Below are 25413 nucleotides of genomic sequence, written 5' to 3' on the forward strand. Positions count from 1 at the left end.
ATCTCCTATAAAATTTTATACTTGTTTTCATCTGTGTTGTCTTTTCTCAACTCTGTATTTTTCCATAATTGCTTACAACTTGAAGAGAACCTTACCAATGCAGAAAGTTATTTGTGCTGATTAAAGCAATTTTCTTTAAAATAAACCCAAACTTTATAGAAATCTATGAGTACTCTTGTATGCAGTCAGAAAATTTGGTTAGTTGAAACAGTTTGGGAATAAAACCATATAAACAAAATTCTCTGAGCTTCAAATGGTTAACAATGTAACATGGGAAGCCAGACACCCACTGCCTTGTTAAAGATGATTTAAAGTGGACAGACATCTCTGGTCATACAGATCCTGTAGTTAAATAAGTGTGTCATGCATGGCCACATTGAAGTAAGACAGTGGTGAACATCCTTCAACATTTGTTTATATAATGTTCTCACAGTACCCTTTTTTTTCTAGGAAAGCACATAACCTATTTTGATAAATGGTTTAACCTACTTCAATCTAAGATTCATATGGTTCTGATCCTGGAGCCAGACTTCTGTGCTACCCTTGACAACTACAGGGTTAAAATATAAACTATGTTTATCTAATTACGATTCTATTCATATCAATATATGTGATATACACATTGCCTCCAACATATACACAAACACACATGCAAACAGTGAAATTATTCTTGCTTCTAGACTCTCTAAGAAGATATGAAGCTTACTGTAGTATAGCCACCATGCACTTTGTCCCCTTCAACAGTAAAATTAATGTGAAATGAAAGGAAAATTATACAGATTTAAGGTTTAAAAATATGAAGTTAAAAGAGTATGTTTCAACTCAGGACTAAACACTGTGAAAAGCAAGTCCAGGCAGCCCCGCCCTGCCGCTAGAACTAACAGACCATAAAAGGAAAGGAATGCAGAACAGACCAGGAGTACCGGATCTGACTCACAGGCCACCTGGCAGGAAGAGATAAGCCCGCAGCCCCCGACATCCAGGACGCCCCAAACCTGCCAATGTGTGTAGCTATACCTTATTACCTCATCATGTGAAATAGCCAATCATATGTGAACATGTCTATGTGCCTCGTTTGAATCCACCAATCCCCGTAACTATGCATCTGCTTCTGTACGCCCGCTTCTGCTTCCCCAATCCCTATAAAAGCCCCATGCTGGAGCTGCTGGGCACGCAAGTCCTCCGAAGAGACTGTGTGCCCGCAGGTACCTGTGTTTTCCAATAAACCCTCTTGCTGATTGCATCCGAATGGACTCGGCTTGGTCATTGGGCGCTTGGGACTCCTCCTGAGGGAAAGGTCCTCTCCGGGGGTCTTTCATTATGGGGGCTCCTCCGGGATTTGGAGACCCTCCGCCCAGAGATCACCGACCACCCACCGGGAGGTAAGCTGGCCGGCGTTTGTCTTGTCTGTTGTGTCTTGTCCTGTGAACGATTGATCAATAGGCTCAGATCTGGGGGCTATCTGGGCGGGCCAGAGAAGGAGCTGACGAGCTTGGACTTCTCGCCCGCAGCCCTGGAAGACGCTCCAAGGGTGGTTGGAGGAGAGGGAGATCCGGATCCGTGGCACATCCGTCCGTTTTTGGAGGGATCCGCACCCTTGATGACTCCGTCTGAATTTTATTGGAGTAGAGGATCCAAGACCCTCGCTGACTCCGTCTGAATTTTTGGTTTCAGTTTGGTACCGAAGCCGTGGGGCATGTCTGCTTGTTACTTGTTTGACTGTTGGAATTGTTTGTCTTCTTTGTGACCTGACTGTGGTTTTCTGGACGGGTTGGTGTCTGTTAGTGTCTTTTTGACTTTTGTTTTGTGTTTGAATTTGGACTGACGACTGTGCTTAAAATCATGAAATTGTTTGCTTTGTTCGTCGAAGAGTTTTACTTGGTCCCCTTAACGCTTAGTGAGTAAGAAACTTAATTTTGTGGACCCTGCTCTAGTGGCGGTGTGTTGGTTGATAGCCAAAGTTAATTTTTAAAACATAGTGTTTTGGGGGTTGGGGATTTAGCTCAGTGGTAGAGCTCTTGCCTAGCAAGCGCAAGGCCCTGGGTTTGGTCCCCAGCTCTGAAAAAAGGAAAGAAAAACAAAACAAAAACATAGTGTTTTATCTGTGCTTGTGCTCGCAGCCAGCTGTGATGAACTGGGAAAGATTTAAATTTTCCTTGGGAGTAAGGAATCTTAAAGGCGGAGTTTCAGCCGGTATGGCACTTAGTGCGTAGCTGCCTAAAAGATCAGAAATGCTGTCAACAGGCTATAAAAAAAGGGACAGGTGGTGTTAGAAATGCTACGGGAAGAACTATCTAAAAAGGCTGAGAGCGAGGTGGGAGAGGACTATAAGGAAAACAAGAAAGGAATTTCTGACATTTGCTCACAGAAGGAGAGCGCTCATTAAGAGAAGTTCTTTAAGGAAGCCTGCCTTATCTGCTGTCCTTATTCCAAGGGAGGAGTCAGTCTCCAACATTAAATTACTTTTCTCACTGATCATCATTAACATGGAGAGTGCCTTTGGTCCTATCCCCACAGCAGGCAGTTCCTGCCCCTATGGTTAAAATGCCCCAGGTTGGGGGACAAAAAGAGCCCCTAAAATAGTTTCAAAGAATCTACAACTGTGAAGAACTTTGTTTTGCCAGTCAGGATTAATGTTTTCTTTTCCATGGGCCTATAGCCCACTGAGACAGTTTGGTAAAGGGCTGCTACTAAAGTCCTGAAAGCCCCAGGTGAACTGGTTACAATTCTTTTGTCAGCTGCTTAGTATCTAGCACCCAGGTTCTAACCATCTCTCCATCCTTTTGTTATTAGTTCTTAGTGGAAGCCTAGTGTCATTTGGAGGCTGGTTCTCTTGAGAGGCAAAGCCACCAAGCTGACACTGAAGGGAGGTACTCCTTAAGGGAAAATCTAAGTCCAGAGAGACAGCCGGTAACAGATAGGCTGCCTCTCTGCTCGCCTTTCTGTTTCATAGACAAAGCTTGTGCTTATTTGTACAATGGCCTATTTTATCCAAGAAAGCCTCCTGGTTTAGCTGTGTGACTAAATGCTGTTTGCCCTCTTCAGTAGACCTCTATTCTCAAGATTCTCTTGTTTTCTCACCATCCCATTTGAGATGCTTGTTAGTAACTGTTACAGGTCTTCTTTACCACTGAGGTAAGACAGAATCCTATTAGAGGCCAGAAAGAATGTTCCAGACATGGGTGGAAGGCCCTCACTCCCGAATGACTTCAATATGTCTGAAGGTAGGGAGTGCTCCAGGTCTGCCCCCAGGCTCCAAGGGTGGGTCTCCTAGGGGCTGGAAAATGCCCCACCAATCTGGCTAAGATAAGGAAAGGGTATGAAGAGAAAGTTACAGAAATTTGAAGGGTTAAGCTAAGTTGCTGAGAGTTAGTATAAGTTACAGAGAAAATAAGGTTAAACAAAGAGAAAGAGAAAAGAAGGTAAAAAGAGCAGAAAGCTAGGGAAGAAAAGAGACAAAAAGAAGAGGAAGCCAGAAAGCTAAAGAGAGATAAAAGACAAGAGAGGAACATATACTGGCCACAGTAGTTAGGGAACCTAGGAAGACATTACCTGGCAACAGAAGTGAATTCCTGGCTAAAGATCAGTGTGCCTAATGCAAAGCAAAAAAGACACTGGGTCAGGGACTGCCCCAGAAAGAACAAGAGGGGACACTGGAGAGCCTCTTGGTCCTGGAGTGCTGGCTATGTGCAGAGATAGGAGGGAAGCCTGCCCAGTTGTTTTATGGATACAGGGACCCAATGCTCTGTGCTCCTATGCTCCAGTGGGCCAGTATCCAAAGACCTTGGGTACAGGGGCCTACTGGCAACAAACAATACTTATGGACTGCCCGAAGAACAGTGGACCTTGGCGTGGGCCGGGTAACCCACTAGTTCATAGTCATCCCTGACTGCCCCCATCCCTTGCTCATGAGAAAATTGCTCCCCAAAATGGCTTGCGTGGGCTGAAATGGCTGGGTGAGGCCATGTGTATGCATATCTACAGACAGTGTATGCGGAGCTTAAGACCTGTCTCAGTGCACCAGTACCTGATGCTGGGAGATGAATGGCTTAGCGCTGTTCTGCTTGGAACATATCACTCCTGCCAGCCGGGCACTAACAATTATCACCCAATCCAGGACTTAAACTGTGATAGAGTGGCTGATGTTTGCCTTTGAATAGAGTGTCCCAAAAGATGGGACCACTGGTCAGCTGCCATGGACTAGATTCTCCACCTGTTGGGGGCAATCTGGTCACCTTGCTGCCCAATCCTGACCTGGAGCCACCACAGCACGAGTGTCAAGCACAGGCGGAAGCCCATGGGTGGAGGAAAGACCTCTGCGACTGGCTGATTGACCCCTGCTGAAAGCCGAGGCTACCTTGTCCACAGACAGGAACAGTTCTCTTCATGAAGGTCAGAGATAAGTGGGTGCTGCCATGGTGGACAACACAATGTTATCTAGGATGGCTGAACCTCAACCCCCCAGTACATCAGTGCCGCAGATGCCTTTGCCATCTCTTGGATGCCCTGGTGAAGCCAACAACTGTGAGTACTATTCATTGCTCAGGATATCAGGAGGGAAGAGATTCAGTGGCATTGGGCAGTAACAAAGCAGATAAAGTGGCCCAGGAAATGGCTATGCAGGAGCCTATCCTGGTTGCAGGCCTGCAAGAGACAGCCACTGAGAACTAGGATCGGACTAAGGGATGGCCTCACTTAGAAAAGGCCCAAATTGCTTAAAAGATAAAGGACAATGGCACACTTGAGGGGAAAGCTATACTCCCCCAGAGAACAAAGAAAAGACTCACTTTGCCAAATGCAGAAATGGACTCATTTAGGAGATAAAAAGTTTGTCCAAGTAGTTAAGTGTATGTAATAGACTTTAAGATTTTAGCCAGAGAGGCAGTAGAAAGTATAAGGTATGTCAATAAGTGAATGCTTAGCAAGCAAACAGGGCAAAGAGACCTAGAGAGTTTAGTGAAAAGTCGAAGTGAACTTCACTGAGATAAAACCAGAAAAATATAATCACAAGTATCTCCTAGTGCTTGTAGATACTTTTTCAGGAATAGATAGAAGCTTTCCTCACCAAACGAGAGACGGCAGAGCAAGAAATACCCCTTCCAGATTCAGCCTTACCCCCTTTGAGATCTTAAATGGGGCCTCAGCCCCCCTGACTGTATTAGATGATGTTACTGAACCAACATGTCATAGTGCCATAGTAATAATGATTTGTGTGCCAGGCTAAAAGACCTACAGGTGATACAGAAAGAAATCTGCTCAGAGCTGGCAGCACCTATGCCCTGGGGACCCCTGAGATATCTCACCAGTTCCAGGTCGGAGACTCGGCTACATACGATGGCACCGAATCCAGATACTCACTGGAAAGGACCGTACCTGGTGCTGCTGACCACTCTGAGAGCCATCAACTCTCAGCCCTCACCAGCCGTGTACTAGCTGTTGGGGCTGAGAGCTGGGACCTAGAGGGAAACTCAGATCTTCAAAAAGCTCCCTAGACTTAATTTCATGTTTGCCCCGGGTTTTATCAAGATAGGTGTGGGGATAGGCTTGATTTCTATTACAAATGATGTAACATTGCATATGTTAGTACTCCTAACACTTCTTGGGACTGTGCCTCAGGGATCACAATCTGTATAAGTTTAGAAGTTCTAAAAGCTAGTCATGACCTTGGTGTGTAGGTTTAGATAGTGTCCAGATTGGAATCCTGATGCTAAAGACTTAGTAAGACACAAAAAAAGGAGTTGAGAATTACTTAGGGCTAAGGCTATCTAGATGCTGCAAGGGCAGCACAAGGACATCTGCTGTTGCAATGCAAGGCGTATAGAGAATTCAGAGCTGCCATTCAGGAGTAATTAAAGACTCCATGAATAAACTTAGAGAAAGGTTAGACAAAAGGCAGACAGAGAAGCGCATCAGGGATGGTTCTAGAGCTGGTTTAGTAGATCTCCTTGGATGACTACTCTGGTATTTTTCCCTTATGGGACCCTTCTTAGTTTTGCTTCTGCTTCTGATTATAGGTCCATGTGTGTTAGAGAAACTAGTTAATAGGTTTGACTCCTACAAAAAGATAAGAGACGCTCAACAAGGTTGGTTTGAGTCTTGGTTCACTCCCTGGATGACTACCCTACTCTCTGCTATATGGCTGGGCCATTACTAATAATTTTCTTGGTTTTAGTTTTTGGACCCTGCGTGACAAACAGGTTAATTGCTTTTGTTAAAAATCGAGTGAGTGCTGTGCGGTTGATGGTTCTGAGACAACAGTACCAGTCAGTTAGGACAACTGGTGAGACTAAATACGAGACTTGATATCAAAATTCTAAGATTAGAATTACTTAGTAGAAGAAGAGGGGAATGAAAGGAAATTATACAGATTTAAGGTTTAAAAATATGAAGTTAAAAGAGTATGTTTCAACTCAGGACTAAACACTGTGAAAAGCAAGTCCAGGCAGCCCCGCCCTGCCGCTAGAACTAACAGACCATAAAAGGAAAGGAATGCAGAACAGACCAGGAGTACCGGATCTGACTCACAGGCCACCTGGCAGGAAGAGATAAGCCCGCAGCCCCCGACATCCAGGACGCCCCAAACCTGCCAATGTGTGTAGCTATACCTTATTACCTCATCATGTGAAATAGCCAATCATATGTGAACATGTCTATGTGCCTCGTTTGAATCCACCAATCCCCGTAACTATGCATCTGCTTCTGTACGCCCGCTTCTGCTTCCCCAATCCCTATAAAAGCCCCATGCTGGAGCTGCTGGGCGCGCAAGTCCTCCGAAGAGACTGTGTGCCCGCAGGTACCTGTGTTTTCCAATAAACCCTCTTGCTGATTGCATCCGAGTGGACTCGGCTTGGTCATTGGGCGCTTGGGACTCCTCTTGAGGGAAAGGTCCTCTCCGGGGGTCTTTCAAACAAAGAGAAAACCAGAAATTATTCAAGGGCTTATTTGTTAACTAGTTTTCATCCAGCTACTGTAGGCCTAAGGTTATAAGAAGTCAATTTTGAGTGTGAGAGTTATATCAATAAACACAGTAAATACAAGTACATGCCCTCATGGTTGCTCACATGTTGTTGATTAATAAGACAGGGAGGCAGAATATATTCATTAAACACAATGAAAATCCAGTTACATATCAGAAAGCTAAAATACTATAAAATTGGCCAGTCTCAGGTTTTATTCTGGAACAGAATAGCCAGGATTAGGATCTAATGGCAAGATAAGGTCTTGAGAAATAATGTTGACATTTCACTATATAGATAAAGATGTTGTTGTAAAATATAAAAATAAAAAAAGTAGGGTTGTCTTTTATCCTAGTAGGTCCGGCACCTTAGTGCCCCAAGATATCTGCTAGATATCTTGGCAGAAACACATCCCAACTCCTCGGCGGCGATCCAGTGTCTCTAGCCACAGCACATTTTCCTACACTCAAACTGTCACATAAAAGAACACACAACACAATAATCTTTGACCCAATTGGTAAGATATAATTGCCCACCTAAACATACAGGGCCCTGTAATATCCATCCCTTAATAACATTAATAACAACCTGTAAATATGCAGAGTAGAATCTTAATGTCCCCTGCCATATTGTCCTGCCACCGCTTCTCTCTCTCTCCCTCCGGTCTGTCTCTTCTCTTTTTTAGTTCCAGTCTCCTCCTCTTCCTTCAAACTTCTCTCCTGCCCATCCTTCCTTCTCCTCCAATGACAGGCCTCTTTCTATCCTGTACCTGCCCCTCACCTGTATTTTACAAATTCAATAGGGAGAAGGTTCTGGTGAAGTCACCTGATTCCTGAGTACATGACTAGGCAGCTGTCCTTGGGGCAGTGGAATTAGCATCAAAATACAGATAACTCCGGGGCAAACCACAACATATAGATGCAGTTGTATTGAGAGAATCTGCAGGGAGAAAAAAGTATCTCAAATAAACAAAAAGATGTACCTTGAGTAGAGAGGGGTGGAAACAGTAAAAGATAATATCAGAGAATCAGCTAGGAAACAGGGTAATACAGGGTTTCAGGCAGTGCATGATACTAACAGTCTAAAGAATAGAAGTGACTATGTCAATTAATACAAAGTTCACTGATTTACAATGCAAATGTTATGCAAACTAAGAAGATAATGAAATGATTCCAAGAGACACCTGCTGTTTTATCATTCATACACTGTTGCAGGCTACTTGATGTGAGTTAAGAATCACATCCTACACATTCAGTCATCCCATACTTGTTAATGAACTAATAAATGCCATGTTTGATTGAACATGTAGTAATAGACATCTCATCCTTATCCATTACACTATAAATTGAATGGCTATGTGCTGAACTGATCACCAAAAGGCAAAGTTCTTATTAGAAAACATCCAGTAAATGTTATTTAGAGATGATAATTTGACCTAGAACATAAACAAAATGCATTTTTCTGCTGTTGATAAAAGTATCCAAATAAGATGTTGTCTTAGGGTTCTCTAGAGTCACAGAACGTATGGGTAGTAAGAGAATTGGTCAATGACTTACAGTCTGTAACAACTCTCCAACAATGATCAGCAGCAGCTGGGAATGAAAGTCCAAGGATCTAGCGGTGGCAAAAAAGAGAGAGACTAGTCCTTCTTCCAATGTCCTTATGTACATCTCCAGCAGAAGCTGTGTGCCAGATTAAAGGTGTGTGCCACCATGCCTGGGTCTGGGACTTGCTTTATCCCGGGTGACCTTGAACTCAGAGATCTCCTTGCCTTAAGCTCCTGGAATTCATAGCCACTTTGCCTCAAGCTCTCCACACCAAGATCAAGGTTAGTTTCATTTCCCAGCCTCAAGATCTAAGGTGAGCCTTCTAATTCTGGATTATAGTTCTTCCAGACATAGTCAAGTTGACAACCAGGAATAGCTACTACAGATGTTGACAACACAACACAGAAATTATGAGACAAATTCCCAAAACACCAGAGTCAGTGAAGAGAAAGCTCATTTAAACCACAAAGGACATGTATTTCTAAAGATGATATCTTTATTGATATAGAATAATTGGAAAGTATATCAACACTCTTAAGATACATATGTTCATAACATATATATTTCATATAAATAAATAAATATTTCCCATACTTATTATACCCAAAGTGCTAATACTAGGAAATACTTATTTCTCCTTAACTGTCATGATAAAGTAAGGCATTCATAACATCCATTTTTATAATGGAAGGTTATTGGAAAGAGGCACCTCCAGGTTTGAGAAGACAATGAGCTATGGAGCCACCATTACTGGATTCAAATACAAGAGGAGGTGATAACAGTTTTGAAGTTACTTTATCTCTATTAATGTAAGATTGAAATCAGTACCTGGCTTAGCAGCCCACAGTGAGGGTCTTGCAGGAAGATGCTTTTAAGGTACTTGAAAACCAGTAGGAATATGATATATCCTGTATGCTGCTGTCTTGAAGAAACCCTGGTGATAATAATCTGAAAGCAGCTATGTGGTCAGGAAAGAAATTATTTGTCATGACTACAAGAGATATGTTTCAGGAACTTTGTGCCTTATTATTGTACCAAAAAGTTAAAGATGGCTAAATTATACACATGTATAAACATTTTCAAATAATGGTGCCAGTAACATACATCATGAGATTGTTAGTTTCTGTCAAGAGAAAGGTGAAACCAAGTTTCCTTTCTTCTCCATCATCATAAGACTTTATACCTGAGAATTTATCTTCTATTTGATTAAACTGTTATGTTGCAGAAATATCTGTAGAATATTGGGTCTTTTCGAGAGGAATCTACCCTCTTCAAATCATACTCATTAAAAAAAAAAGAAACTATCACTGTGTAACACACACTATCAAAATGTAAAGTTTGTGTTCTCCCCCCAACTCCCAACTCGACATCCTCCACTCCCAGCTCTCTCATCTCATTATGTAGTCAAAGCTTGTAGTTCTGTAATCCTCCTACCTTGGCCTACTTTGTACATGGACTTGTGAAATTCAACACCTACAATTTTCATAATAATGATTCAGGTTCCACAATCTGCATTTTTCCCTTCAAAAAGTACAGCATAATCTTTGAAAAACAGAATATTATCATTACATTTAGCAAACGTGAGAATTTTGTAGACCAAATACCAAAAAGCTAAAGTACAAACTAACTGATTCTCGTTCCAAAGAGAGGCCTGCATATTCATATCCCCCATTCCTGTGGGGTAACTCATGGGAAACTGTTTGTTTCAATGCTGCTCAAGATTTCCTGACTCACAGCACATCTTCGACACACTATGTTAATTAGTGAGAAGGTTAGATATTATAAAAATGATAACAGTAGGGAATAAGAACAACTACTCCTCTGTAGAAAATTAGTGCTATTCCAAAGGCTGTAGGCATGTGACTTTAAATGTTAACAACTTGAATGGCAGATTTTAAGGGCCCTAGAACCCTCTTATAGTTTGTAGCTAACCTCCTTCTGACTGATTCATGTTTCTACACTTTATCTCAGCCTTGCATTTCCTAGTAAAAGGTCTTTAAGAGTTCAAACAGCTCCTGTCTTATTGGCTTCTTCTTGGTTCACTACATACGAGAAGTCTCTCCCAGGCTCAGGCCACAGTGAACTCTACAATGCCTTTTCAGCCATGACATCCTGAAATCCCTCTGAAACAATGAGTGAAATCAACCTTTCCTCCCTTGAATTTGGCCCTGTCTGGTATTTTGTCATCACAACTTGAATGTAACAAATAGCACTTCTATATTTTCTGATACTGCCTAGAGTGGTTTTTTTTAAACCTATTCTATATTGTGTAATATGTGTACTCTTCTATGTGTCACTGAAGTTAAAAGTTAAAAATCTATTTACATCAAGCTATAGCTTTCAGAAAGCCATTCAAAGCTATCTTCCTCCATGATATCAAATGATCTCATTTAAGATGCGTATGTCCAAGTGTTTTGTAGTCTATATTTGTGCAGAACAAACAAGTCTCAGAAGAGTATTTGCCATATGTGTGTGCTGGGTAGACCATATTCTACATGAGCATTTATAAATGCTTGCTATGAATGGATACACTGCCTCAGGACTACTCCAACATGTAGGTAACTCATGGCAAGTAAGTCCAAGTTTCTCAGGCTACTGAAGACTCCCTGAAACACATTCAAATTCTTACCATAGAAGGAGATTTCATTCTGTGCTCTCTCTTGGTTTTCAAATAAAATATTGAATTTAGTTTCCTATGAATTAAGTAGCTTCTGAAACCATTTCAGAAAATGTGGCTGTCATCATTCCTTTTCTTCTAGTGAAGAAAGAATTATTTCATTTAAGTATCCAAGATACCTTAAGATTCATCCTATACAGAATATTGAAAATTTAAATGTGCAGAGCAATAAGAAGCAGAGCTTCCAGGCAACAAAAATAATCCACACTTGCTATTTAGGTTGATTTTTTGATGCATTAGAAAATCATGTGCTTCATCAGATGAAGTTTTGTTATTTTGTTCTCGTTTCTCATTCTGAGAAAATAGAATATGACATAAGTATCAATCCCCTCCATCACCCAGAAATACATTATAATCAAAGATACTTAACCATCATGAATTAGAGCAGGATAGGAAGTTCTTGGTACATCATCTGACTGGAGAAAACTGAGGAAACCAGGTATGTGCCAGTGCAGCTAGTGTGAGATCTTTGTACACAGCAAAGGAGTTTGAATGTAGGCAATCGGGCAATAACCCCATCTTAGTGTCTTAAAAGAGACGGTGCCAATCACAAGGCTGTGACTTTCAGATTCCAGTTCTAGAAAAGCACTCTGGAAGGAAACATTCTTTGACTCACTAGCATATATCTTCCCATAAAGCCCTAAAATGCACATTTGTTCAGCTCTGTGAAAAAAGTCATGAAAGGCAAAGTTCCATCCATCTACTCACATGAGAGCCTGTGTCATGCTTATCTGGTGCAGGCATGCTTTTAAAAGGCCAGAAAGCTTAGAATTGGCAAAGCCCAGTACTTCTATAACTGTCACAGATAAAGTTTTGCCTAACCACAAAGGAAGAAACTACTGCTTTTCTCACAAAGTTGTAGAGATAAACAAAAAGTTTTTTTTCCCCTATCTCTTGCCACTACTTTTGAGGCCAATAACAAAAAGTTTAATACAAGCATAAAAGCCCAGTTGGCACAGCAACACATTTTTCTCCTTAAATTTAAGTCAAATCTCAGCCCATAAATTGTTTTTTGTTTGTTTCAAGTTACAGACACAGGAGGAGTCAAAACTTCCCCACAGCCATTATATATAGCACAGCATATTCCCTGGGGGCAGTTCCTTCAAACAATTACAGACATTTTAATATGATATGCTTTTAGTTTGTATAATGTGTCTCATGCAAATCACTTTTAAAAGCTGGGCAGAGCTAAATAATTCACTTAGAGAATTCAGCAAGACATAATGGGAATGGGGAAAAATGAATTCAGAGATTGAAGCTAGACAGAGCTTTAAAAACCTGTGGTTGTTAATAAAAGAAGTAATTCTGGTAAGGCAAAGAATTAATAGAGAACAAAGCAGTTGCTAAGAATATGCAAGTGTATGGAGATATGAGATATTATCATAAATTTAATATTTCTTATCTAAGTAGCAACACAGTCACTGTGATGTAAAACAAAATATAATGAACATTAAAATAAGAGGAAATAGTTCAGAGGCAAAACTTGAGGAGTTTTACATGACTCCTTGCATGACTTTACAGACATAGTATAAATGGCTTTATCCATCTCTCTAAATCCTGGATGTATGTGCTGAACTTGGGAGATGCTAGCAGTAATGGAATATCTTCTACCTCAGATGATAATGGATGGTGGCAACATGAATTCTTAAATTGTTTGAGGTACAGCCATAGTTCAAAGACAGGGAGAGGAGTTGGATCCCAAATGAACCTAACTCAGTTGTAATTTACAGTGCACTACTTATTAATTCCTAGGAGAGAGAATGAGCCTCTGAGTGGATTTTTTCTCTTAAAAAAGAAAATGCTTCCTGTAACACATAAGGAGAGAAGACAAAGCAATTTGGATCAGGAAATAATCTGGAGTGAGTTCTATCGTTAGCTATTCTGGTGCTTTTTTCCACTGGGCTCTTGAGACACGAAGTTCTCTGTTCATTTATTATTGTATTCGTTCAATGGATATTTACTTAGATTGCTAAATTTTCAACGGACTCTTGGATTTTCTGAATATGTGATGTTGAACTCCTTCCATACACTGATGAGCAAGAAAGACATTAAAGAAAACACATCATTCTGATATGGTATTTCCTAAGAGTTATAAAGAAAACACAAATGTAATAAAAGAACTATAGTTGCTGACTTTAGTGTTTGGAGGTAATGCATCATTCTTTTGTGGTGCCATTGAAGGTGAAATTTGAGTACTTAGGAATTTACTATTAGGACAATAGGCTGAAAAAATTTTAGGCATGTAAAAAACATAGGGAGTCCTGAAGGCAAACAGAGCCAGGAATACATGAGAAGCTGAAAGGGGATTAGGGAGCAGATGGAGTGGTTTTTGCTGCACTTTCTCTCCACCCTGAACAGCCATGCTTCTTCCTAAGCCATACTGTACACTGAAGAATACGTGTTTGTTTACATATGAGCTTCTTCTACTGAGCTGAAGTCCTCATCTCTAAGAATGCATGCTGCCAACCAGAACATATTTAGGTATTTCATAAATTCTTGTTTAACCAATGAAGGCACGGTTGCCCTAGGCATGGGTCCAGGAAGAACAAATTGATAATTGGTGGAAAATATATAAAAGTCAATTTAAATTCTTGGTTTTCAAGAACATACTTCTTCTCATCAGTGAATCAAAAAAATACCATAAAGCTGGTAGCATGCTAGCCCTAGGGACACAGAGAAGAACTGAAATGATTTTTGCCTCTTTGATTTCAGAATATGGAAAAGGTAAGAATGAGTTACTCAACAGTGAGAGTGTGCTAGGCTTCGTGCCAACATGATAGAACAACAGGTAGCCAAGGGCATCCTAAAAGCGTCCTAGGAATAATCAATATATAGGCTCTAAACAAGAAGAGTCAATTCTACATGACAATCATGTTTGTATAATACTTAGATGTCTATTGAGCAAAATGGTAAGGACAGCACAATTACAAACATATTGATCTCATACAATTATGAGGACATCTATCAAAATTCTAAAACATTTCTTTAACATGAGTTGTCACAAAATTTTGTTAGAATGATAGAAAAGAATGCTTTAGAACAGCATATACAAACCTTCATGGAACCAGAGAAATAGTGTAGATGTAGAAATGTGACAGAAAAAGGATTCTTTAAAGGACAAGGAGAACCAGGAAGTCATGTGGCAGAGGTGAGTTGTAAAGAGTTAATTTAGCAGGCTCTCTATATTCAAAGAGGGGAAAGAACCTTAGGTATTAATATTGATTATATCTCAAAGGGGTAAAAAGTGAAGTTCTGTCCATAGATTGAATGAAGTGAGAAAGTTAAATTGTGTAACATGAAGTCTTATGCTGCTTATAGGATTGGCTAGGGATTTCTGATAAATTACCTTGGGTAGATTGAATCCTAAGCAGGAATCTGCAAAAGGCTCTAAACTGCAGCTGCAAACAGTTCCACGCCCTCCATTTCATTCACACAACTCTGATTATTCTGCTTTTCTTCAGGCATTTCTTCTACTGGTAATAAGGAAATTCAATAAACATGTAGTCAACTGTATGGACCAAATTATGCCCCTTCCAGATTTATATAGAAAGCTTAACCCCAGTAGAGCTATATTAGAAATTAGAGTTGATTTGGGAGATAATTATGGGGTGAGGCCACAATGACAGGACCCTAATCTGATGGGCTGCTGTCCTTTGAAGAAAAGACAGACATTAGCGGTGAATGTTTTCCTGTCCATGCTTAAAAGAATGGCTGTGTGCAGACAGTGGGGAGTCAGCCAGCTGACAGCAACTCAGAGAGGTTGGTTTCAAGAAAATGAAGGTGGTCTTAGACTTCCTGCCTCCAGAAATGTTTCTTTGTGTAAGCTACTCAGTAGGTTTTGGAATTTTGTTATGGCAGCCCAAGTTGGTTAATAGGCTGGTTAAAGAGTTTGCTAGTGGTCTGTTCTTGTTTTGTTGTTTTTGTTTTATGACAGAAGGGCTGTTCTAGTATATGTACAGTACGGTGTGATGTTGTTAGCTTTTCTACACATTGGACTGATGGATGGAATGCAGCTACAGTCTAAAGATATATTCCAAGAAAAAGAGATCCAGTTCTCACTCAATTTTTCCTGAGTTCTCACACTGGGTCATGGTCTGAACCACCAGGGACAAGATATCTGTTCTTTGTTTCTGAATATTTCGGTCTTTCTAGAAAAGATATGTGGGAAAGATTGGCAAACTATTTAACAAATAAAGAGTCTGAACAGAAAGAACAAACTGTCTGAGGCCCAGAGCCAGTGGGTTAGACAGGTTTCCATACCTGTCTCTTTGCCTTTATGGTGTTAGCTACAGTCACCTGGGGTTGGGTCCCAGACTCTGGTAGTGAGTGGACTCTTTCTACTCTTTCTTTCTTGTGATAACAAGAGTTCCACATTTCTACAAGATTTCTAGGCATAAAGAGATGAGCATGGTCTCACAGAAGCCCATGCTTTCAGATTGAAAATAGATGAAGAAATCATAGACACTGGATTTATATCTAAGCAGAGTACAGACATTGAATTCATATTTCATCAAAGTTTTAAGTGTGGAAACTGAGGCCATAGAAGTGATATGACTCTTCTGGGATTGAAGAACCTCATCGAAAAATTAAACTAGTACATGCTCTCTGAGATGAAAGAAATCACAAGGAAGAAGGGCAAGAACCTATTTATTAAGTTTTGAAGTTAACAATCATAAATAACAGCTGATGAGTAAACCTCAGAAAATAAAATTCTACTAATAATTTTCCAAGTTCCCTGCATACATTCGACATGCAAAAATGCATGGACAAACAAGCAATTTAATACAAACCCAGATATAAAACCTGTATAGTTATTAGGAAGCTATTCCGGATGTTCTGTGTATATACCTACAGCCTTGCCTCCCTTACTCCCAATGCTCACCTTCTCTTCCAGTCTTGCAGTCATTGCAAGCTAATTGCTTGGTTTTGGAACTGTCATTGCCTAAATTGTTGGATTTCAAGCTTGCCTTAATTTAAAAATGCATGCTTTTACACTTCCCTTTAGCTTCCAGTTTGGCAATTCTTTCCTAAATAGTAATTACATTCCCTCCTCCCCCTGCCCTTGGCAGGATGGTTTCCAAGAAACCCCTCTTGCTGATTGTCCACTGTTCTAATTTGGTCAATACACACCCAGAGTTTGTCTTATTTCCTTGTTATTGTGAGCTGAAACACTGAGAGTGAATTTACTATGCTGCCAAACAGGAATCCCCATGGGGATGGGGAGAAGAAAAGTCTACTTACCAAGAAATTGCCTGTCTGTAGCTTCTAGGAATAATTCCTATGCTTTCTTTCCAGAGGAGTTGAGTGAGGTGGGGAATGTTGGAGAAAGAGAAACAATAGACTTCTAATATCAGGAATTGTATCAAAAGCCAGCATTATAAATTTATCTTTCTCTCACTTGATGGAGAAAAATCTGACCCCATGGAGCCCAAACCATCACTTCAGTGAACTTTTAAGTAAACCATTCCTGTAGCTCACAGCAGGGGAGCAAAAACTGCTGGAATATGGTTTAGTGTTCCCCAGCAGGAAAGGGGTCAACACAGTGGCCCCTTAACAAAGGCCTCAATCAACTGGGCACAAAGTTTTGGTTTCAAGAAAAGAAAAATCCTAAATGTACTTCTGTGTTTGTGTTTGTTTCTGAGAGTGTTTGTACTGTGTTTGCATGTGATTTTGCTTGAGGAAAGAAAATTCCTCAATATTTTCACTGTTAGTTGTGACAAATTGACATCTAATGTTTTTATTAGACCAAAGAAAGAGTATATTAAGCAAAACCATGAGCCTGGCACCAAGCTTCAATGGTTCTCTGTACACTAATGCAATCTTTCCTAGAACATTCCCAGAAACAGTGTACTAATGACTCTCTTATCTTCCTTTATCAAATTGATTTCCTGAGGATTTTGGATGATGGCCTACATCAGTATAATGAATCTTTATATATTTCTAAAAATATCCTGTGAATAATTATTATCCATTACTCTGTTATCTATGACTCAGAGTCTATTTTTCAACAAAAATTAGAAATCATTTTTATCTCAGTGATTAAATAGTGTGTGCCCTAGATTGGGAATTCTCTACCTGCTAATATACACATGCACTTACACATGCACACACCTACACTTACCCCTACACACACACACACACACACACACACACACACACACACACACACTAACTGCAACACCTCTCTCCCACCCTCAGTTGAGATATTGTACAGGCAGTCCGGACACATTTTCAGGTTTCATAGCTGCAGACATGCTCTCTTACCTTGGGGATGTAAGCCAGACATCTGCTAAGTAACCAGCATTGGCATGTTACTCCCTATCCATGACCTCTCTGTCTCTCTGTCTCTGTCTCTGTCTCTGTCTCTCTCTCTCTCTCTCTCCCTCTCTCTCTCTCTCTCTCTCTCTCTCTCACACACACACACACACACACACACACACACACACACACACAAAACCATCAAGTGTCAAAGATGCTTAGGTTGAGAAATTTGTGGTCTAATTTTTCGAGGTTTAATCTTTTAACTTGTTACTCATGTCCTTTCATGCTAGTTTAAGTATTTGGTTATCTAAGGGGAAGATTGAAATGATTGCCTTTAAACAAGAAAGAATGTCTTTACATACAAGAAAGAATAAAGAGAAAATTACTGCAGTCTTGGGTATGCTGGGATCCAGGAATCCCAGACAGAATTCAGCCTCTTCCAAGTCCACAGTTTAGTGAAGAAGAGAGATGTTGAAAGAAATCTAACCTCCAAAGCCAGGATATAAGCTGATAAAAGATGATTTAATTTAAATATCATAAAAGTTTGCCTTGAGAAATTGGTTCTTTGCAAATGTTCTCAAAGATGTAGAGTCCTGAAAAAGATAACATATTATCTGTCAAAGTATACAATCAGGAAAGTGCTGGGAGAACAAGAAAACTTTTGACAAGGTGCTATGCCTGAGAAGAGTGAAGAGTCTAATTTAGTGGGAGCCACCCTGCCATCATAAGAGTCTGACTTGAATGGAGAGGAATGAGTATCAGAGCTAGCATTTGAAGTCTGGGTCACTGTATTAGTGACTTTTTCCTCAGTGTTGTGACAAAAACCAGTCTATGAAGGAACTCTTTATTTGGGCTCACATTTTAGGGCATAGCCCATAAGGGACAGTGAGACTGAGAGAGGAGTAGGACCTACATGCAGTCATGTATCAGAGACCAGTGAATGTTGCTGCTCAGCAAACTTCTCATGTTTACTCAGCTCAGAAACCCAAACCATGAAATAGTACCCATCCCTAGGTAAGGGTACTATTCCAACCTTAATTGAACTAATCTAGACTATCTTTCACAGATATACTCGGAAGTTTGTTTCTGGACCCAATCAAATTGACAGTCAAGATTAACCATCATTCTATAACTATGAAGGAAAAGCACTTATGGGGCATTTCACGTCAAGGAAATAGGTAGTACCTCTTGTTGGAAGACTGGCAAGGAGCTGATGAGAGCAGCAGTGTGCAGCCAAAGGAGAGATAAAGATCTAACAGGAGTGGGTATTCTGCTTTCATGGGGTTTTGATGCCCTGTTTGAATATGTGGATGGTTTCAAATGATGCTTAATTTGACCTCAGCATACGTCTGAGATTCCTAAGAAGCCCATTTCTGTAAGTTGAAAGAATACAAAGGAGTCTTTTACCCAAGGCCCATGTAGACTTTGTCCCAGCAGGACTCTCAATTTGATTGATGAGAAGGGATCATAGCACGTCCTTTTCCAATCCCCTCTGCACTGCTTTTCTCTTCACTCCCCTTTATTACTGATTGAACTTCCCCTGTGTCAAGCTCCATTTCAGTGAAAAGTCCCAATTCCCTTTAGCCTTCAGGTTTTTCCACCTTCACTCAATCCCAGCTTTTCAGAGCCTGGTGGCTTTTTGATTGCTAGTGTTCTTACAACACTTTGGCAAATCACTCAGCACTTGCCACGCACAGCCAGCTCTTCAGGAACAACAGGAGTGCATGAAATTCAATTCACAGCACCTGCAGCTTACCCATTCCTCACGGTACTCAACCTCACGGTAGAGATAAGCCCTCCAATTAATGATCTCCCTCTGTAATTGCTTTCCCTTGCCTCTCCATTTTGCTTTTCATCACGTTCTGTTTCAAATTCCCTCACATGCTCACAGTAAGTTTTTTTAGTTTAAAGGGAACCTGTAGAGACTGAAAGAGTGAGCAGGAGACCAGAATGCACAGTGAGATCTTTGGAATTGAATGGTTGGCCTGGTATCTTCCAGTGTAATCACCCTTTACTTTTTATACCATAACTACTTGTGGTTTTCTGCCTTGAAAATTTGACCAAATTGTGACTATAAGTTATTTTCCTTTATATCTTGTATTAACTTTTTAGGAAACTGTTTTGAAAGAAATTAGTCTCAGTCTGATGTCTTGTGGTTGGTTACAAGCATTGCTAAAGAAAAAAAAAATTCAGTCTGGTGGGTTATTTCCCTAGAAACAATACAGCAATCTTGTTAACTATCATGTCTTCTTCATCTGTTGATATATTATTAGACTCTGTATATGCCACACAAAATGAATTAAGTAAATATTCATTATATGGTTCTATAAATGGATAAGTCATAAAACCATTACACTTACGTTAAGAATTCTTTTAAAAATTAATATGAGAAATTAAAAAAATTAGTGGATCAAAAAGAAATACACTAAAAATAACACATAGATTCCAGATAGGGAATAGCTGTGCTGGGTAGATAAACTTGTAGGGCTGTTGGCATTTACAAGTGCCCATTTGCCTTAATTAGGGTTTCTAATGCTGTGAAGAGACATCACAACTAGGGCAACTCTTATAAAGAAAAACATCTAATTGAGGTTTAGTCCATTTTCATCATGGTGGGAAGAATAGCAACACACAGGAAGACACGGTGCTGGAAAAGGAACTGGGAGTTCTACATGTAGATCTGTAGGCAGCAGGAAGAGACTGTCACGCTAGGCCTGAATTGAGCATCTATGACCTCAAAGTCCACCTCTAGTGCCACAGTCCTTCTAAGGAGGCGCCACCTATTCCAACGAGGCCACATATCTTAACAGTGCCACTCCCTATGAGGCTATGGGGATCATTTTCTTTTAAACCATTAAACCATCTATCTGACTTGGATGTGGATGGTAACAGAAACTCTTTAAAATCCTTTGAGGCACACTTGCATAAGCAAACAGAAAATAATCAAAGCCAGAGTCACAAAACCAAGGTTTGGCAATTAGGGTTCTAGTTCATTCCATCAGTTGCTTCTAGATAACAAACTTCATTGAGTATCCCACTATGAGAGTTTTTGCCTGTGAATAATACAGGAACAGTATGTCTCTTAGCTAAGAATGTGGATTATCACACAGATATAGCAGAGAATAGAATTCACAAAATAAACAATTAGTTACAGGTAGCAAGAATGTGTGTGGATTATCACATGAATTTAGCAGAGAAAACAATTCCTAAGCTAACCAATTAGTTACAGGCACTTAAAATGCAAAAGACATAGATAATAAGCCTTCTAATTTCATTTCTGTTACTATGATAAAATATGCTGACACTAGGCAACTTAAGGGTTTATTTGGCACATAATTCCAGGTTATAGTCCTTCATTGAGGAGAAGTCAAGGTATAAACACAAGGAGTTAATCTAATCACACCTAGAGTGGATTAACAGAGAGGAAGAAATGCATGCAGACCTTGTTTCCTTATTGACCTCCAGTGTGCTTATAATGTCCAAGATCCCCTAGACTAGAAAATGGTACTGCCTGAAGTGGACTGGGTCCTCTATGTCAGTTAAACAATCAAGACATTCCCCAATAGACATGCCTTCGGACCAACTTGACCTCAATAATTTCTCATGATGACCTTCTTTCCAGGTGATTCTACCTTGTGTCAAGTTGACAAATAAGAATAATCAGCACAATAAGCAAACAGAATATGATGGTAAACCGGAACTGGTTCACTATCATCATCATCATCATCATCATCATCAACAACAACAACATTTTACATATTCACTTTACATACTGCTCACTCCCCCATCCTGGTCAGCCCTTCCCACAATCCTTAGCCCCATACCCTCTCCACTTACTCTCTGAGCAGGTGGGCCCCTGCCCTGGCACATCAAGTCTCCACTCCCACTGAGGCCAGGCAAGCCAATCCAGCTAAAAGAATATATCCCACACATATGCAACAGCTTTTGGGATAGCCCCCATTCCAGTTCTTTGGGACCCACATGAAAACCAAGCTGCACATCTTCTGCATATGTGTGAGGGGGGACAGAGGCTACATCCATCCTGTGTATTCTTTTTGGTTAATAGTTCAGTCTCTGAAAGCACCAAGGTTCTAGGGATAGTTGACTCTTCCTGTAGAGTTCCTATCCCCTTTGGGGCCCTCAATACTTCCCCCTACTCTTCCATAAGAATCTCCAAGCTCCATCTACTGTTTGGCTGTGGGTGTCTGCATCTGTCTGAGCCAGCTGCTAGGTGGAGTCTCTCAGAGGACAATCATGCTAGACTTCTGTCTGCAAAGCATAACAGAGTATCATTAATTGTGTCAGGGACTGGTGCTTGTCCATGGGATAGGTCCCAAGTTGGGCCAGTTATTAGTTGGCTTTTCCCTGAGTCTCTGCTCCATCCCTAATCCCTCTACTTCCTGTAGACAGGATAAGTTTTGAGTCAAAAGTTTTGTGGGTGGGTTAGTGTCCCTATTGCTCCACTGGGATTCCTGCCTGGCTATCGAAGTGGCCTATTCAAGTTTCATATTCCCAATGCTGTGAGTCACAGCTAAGGACACACCTCCCCATTGATTCTTGGGAACCTCCCTTATCCCAAGTTTCTGTCTCTTCAAGGAGATGGCCCCTACATCCCCATCCCAGTCAGTTGTAGATTTCCATTCATTCTCATGGCCATCTGGCCACCCCTCCTGTCATTTCCCACACCTGATCCTCACCCTGTCATTCCCCTTATGTTAAGTGTGTAGAGTAAGTACGTTTATATGGTCTTACTAGCTTATGGAGGTAATGCCATCATAAAACAACTTGCATGTCATGCCGTTCTTAGTTAATCCTCCATTGAATCTACATGCCACAAACTCAAGTGAATTATACTCTTCTGTCTGCAAGTCAATGGGATATTTAGTCTACTGAAAGTTATACAAAATCCTCATAAAATGAACCATATAGGTGAGATAATGCCATTGAAGTCAGAGCATAAAGAGCACAGATCTTACTCCAATAACCACGGTTTTTCTTCTCAGAAGAGTATAGTTGTCCATGGCAATGATTTTCTCCTATAGACTTTATTAAAGCATCACAAGGAGGTAAAGAAAAGGGGTCCTTATATACAGCTTGCTTAATTGACTTTTGGATAATTAACCCTTCCTTAATGAGCTTAACATTGGAGACAGCTGAAATTCTCAAATAGCAACAGTAGGTTAAAAAACAAAAAAAGAGAAGAAAATGGGGAGGGGTTTAAGATGATCCCAGCAATGATCTGAAACATGATGAATGTGACACTCCCAGAAATTTTAAGTCTGTAAAACTGAAAACATTTGACATTCTCTTCTCCTCCTACAGCTTCTGTATGTAGATTATCAGATAGATCTTCAAGCAAGCCTATCCTTTCCATGTAATTCCCCTAGGGTTTCTTTGCCAAGCTGCCTCAGCAACATCTTCCCATTGGCCACATTCTTTTTTCCGGAGCTGGGGACCGAACCCAGGGCCTTGCGCTTCCTAGGCAAGCGCTCTACCACTGAGCTAAATCCCCAACCCATTGGCCACATTCTATATATATTTTTGTAACTATATAGTCAAAAGCTACCTTTCCTTACTCTATACCACTACTCATAACATATCCATAGGCATAGTTGTTTCTCTCTTCTGTAAGCAGTACAGAAAGTGGGAAAGGCAGGAGGAGGAGTATTTTAATTAAAATAATTCTGAATTCTTCTGCTTCAGCAGTTGAGACAGGAAATGATCTTGTTTTCTTAGGTTGAGAACTCATTCTCAGTCTTCCATAACTCCAACACCATCCTTTGGTCCCCCTAAGAAAACTGTGCTTATCATATTCAATTATTTGATTTGTCTACCTAATGCTTTTCTCTTAGCCGATATTGTTCTCTTAGTTGACATCTTGGATAATATTCTAGTGTATTTCTCTGATCTTCACAGAGTTGAACATCATGCTTTTAACAAGGCCACAGTCCCATAGACAGCTATAATAAAATGCAAGACGGCACGAGATAGTGAAATATCCAGAGAACTTTATCTTGATAGCGGAAACTTTCCATGTGAGAATGCCTCAAAAAGAATTTCTGCCTATTAATATTTGTGTAGGAAAAAATGTCTACCTCTTCACATCCATCATCACAACTGCACTGGAGAGAGTCATTGAGGAAACTCTGGAACCAATTTATTTAAGTTTGCAATTCTAGATAACAGTTCACTGAAGCTTCATTAGTGCAACAGTAACCTAATTTTAAAAAAAAATTAAAAAGGAAGAAGTAAGATCAACTGTGGAACTTGAAGTAGCCTGTCACTTCAGATGAGTGATGTCATTATTAACCTTAAAGGTCACATCAGCTATTATTGAAGTGTCACATATCACAGTGTCAAAATTAAATTAGACAAACTATTACCTTATTATTATGCTAACAAACCTCAAGCTTATCCGAATTAATATTACATGGAGTGGGGACTTCCTTAACCAGTCTACTAATACTAGACAGATTTAAACTATTTCAACAGTCCATTAGATCAAATTCTAATTGGGGCGTGGGGGGGGGAACAGAACATTATTCAAAACTACTTGTAGTAATGGTAAAGTTATGAGCAGCCCTGAGACTAAATTACCAGTTGGCATTTAATTTAATGCAGTGTGTTGAAGAAAAGTCACTGCCTATTGATTTTATTCTAGAATCCTTTTACTTGAATGTCAAATTTTTCTAAGATATAATAAAATTTATATTTTATATAAAGAGAATGCATGGGTTTGAAAGCATCAAGGTTTTAAGGCAGTTTTAGATGTCAAAGAGCATCCCACTAAATGTCTTGTTGAAAAGGTTATCATCCAGTCAATGCACTAAAATATGGTATATGAGAGGCTGTGACAGAGCTCAAGTTGTGGCTTAGCTGGTTTAGATAATGGCCAAGGAAGAGCCAAGGAAATCTTGCCCCAATCCTATAAACGTTAAGTCTAACAATGGTTTTGAAAAGCACACTGGGAACATTAGTCTGGAGAATCTTACTGTCCCATGAGTGAAGAATTCAGTACATAATAAACAGTTTAGTCAGAATTACAGAGCTTAAAACTCCCTCAGCAAACAGAGTCATGATGCAGAAAGACAAAAGCCTGGGAGGGCACAGGAAACACAGCCCTGCCTTACTATCTCTACATATCTATCAAAAGCAAATCTATTCAAGGTTGAGCAACAGACTGCATGCTGTGAGTAACAAATGAAAAAGTGGATTCTTTATTAAATGTCTTCAAAAAACTTAATTTTATCACCTCATAAAGATGTTCTCTTTGTTTACCTTAATCTTAGAATTTTTCCCAGGAACAAGCCAATCCAAACCAATAAGAGATATGACTTTCTACAAAATTTACAACTGTTTAATATTAGCACAAGAATGCTATTGTCTTCGGTATCTTTTAAAATAGTAGTAAAATATAAATAAAAACTAGCATTACATTTTTATAATTAAACATATTCTTGTGAATACCCCAGCATAGAACTACTGGGAGGTAGGAAATACCACTGTAAGATACTTTGATTTTTGTACAGCAAGGCCAGAATTCAATATGTGAAGGTGAATTTACAGTCGCCCTGCTCTTAATGTACAAAAGAAAAACATTGAAATTCAGCACATAATTAAATTAAGAAGAAACACTATACTATGGTAAAGAATGTGCTAACCAATGAAGCAAAATATTGTTGAAATTAAATTGAATATATGCTTTATAAAGAAGCCTAAGAAGGAGGTTTTTCAGAACCCATAAGAAAAATGAATACAGAGAAGAGGAATACGAGGGTTCTTAACTCACAACTCTTCTGACTAGCATAGCATAGCTGGAGTGCAGTGCAAATCACAGTGACAACCTAATGGACTTTAAATATGGGTATGATAGATAATGAAGAGAGCACTGATACTTTTTTTTCTTCTTCTTCTTTTTTATTAACTTGAGTATTTCTTATATACATTTCGAGTGTTATTCCCTTTCCCGGTA

At 40.0% G+C, this 25413-nt stretch overlaps 1 long non-coding RNA gene across 1 annotated transcript; it reads right to left on the bottom strand.

Moving 5' to 3' along the window:
- LOC134481757 (uncharacterized) lies at window positions 1-25413 on the bottom strand. Its single transcript, XR_010057527.1, has 3 exons — window positions 8513-25413; window positions 7782-7895; window positions 1-6900 (listed from the first exon to the last, which is right to left on the bottom strand). It is a non-coding gene; the product is annotated as an uncharacterized LOC134481757 (long non-coding RNA).

This window comes from Rattus norvegicus, chromosome 14 (assembly GCF_036323735.1).
Source record: "Rattus norvegicus strain BN/NHsdMcwi chromosome 14, GRCr8, whole genome shotgun sequence".
NCBI classification, from domain to species: domain Eukaryota; kingdom Metazoa; phylum Chordata; class Mammalia; order Rodentia; family Muridae; genus Rattus; species Rattus norvegicus.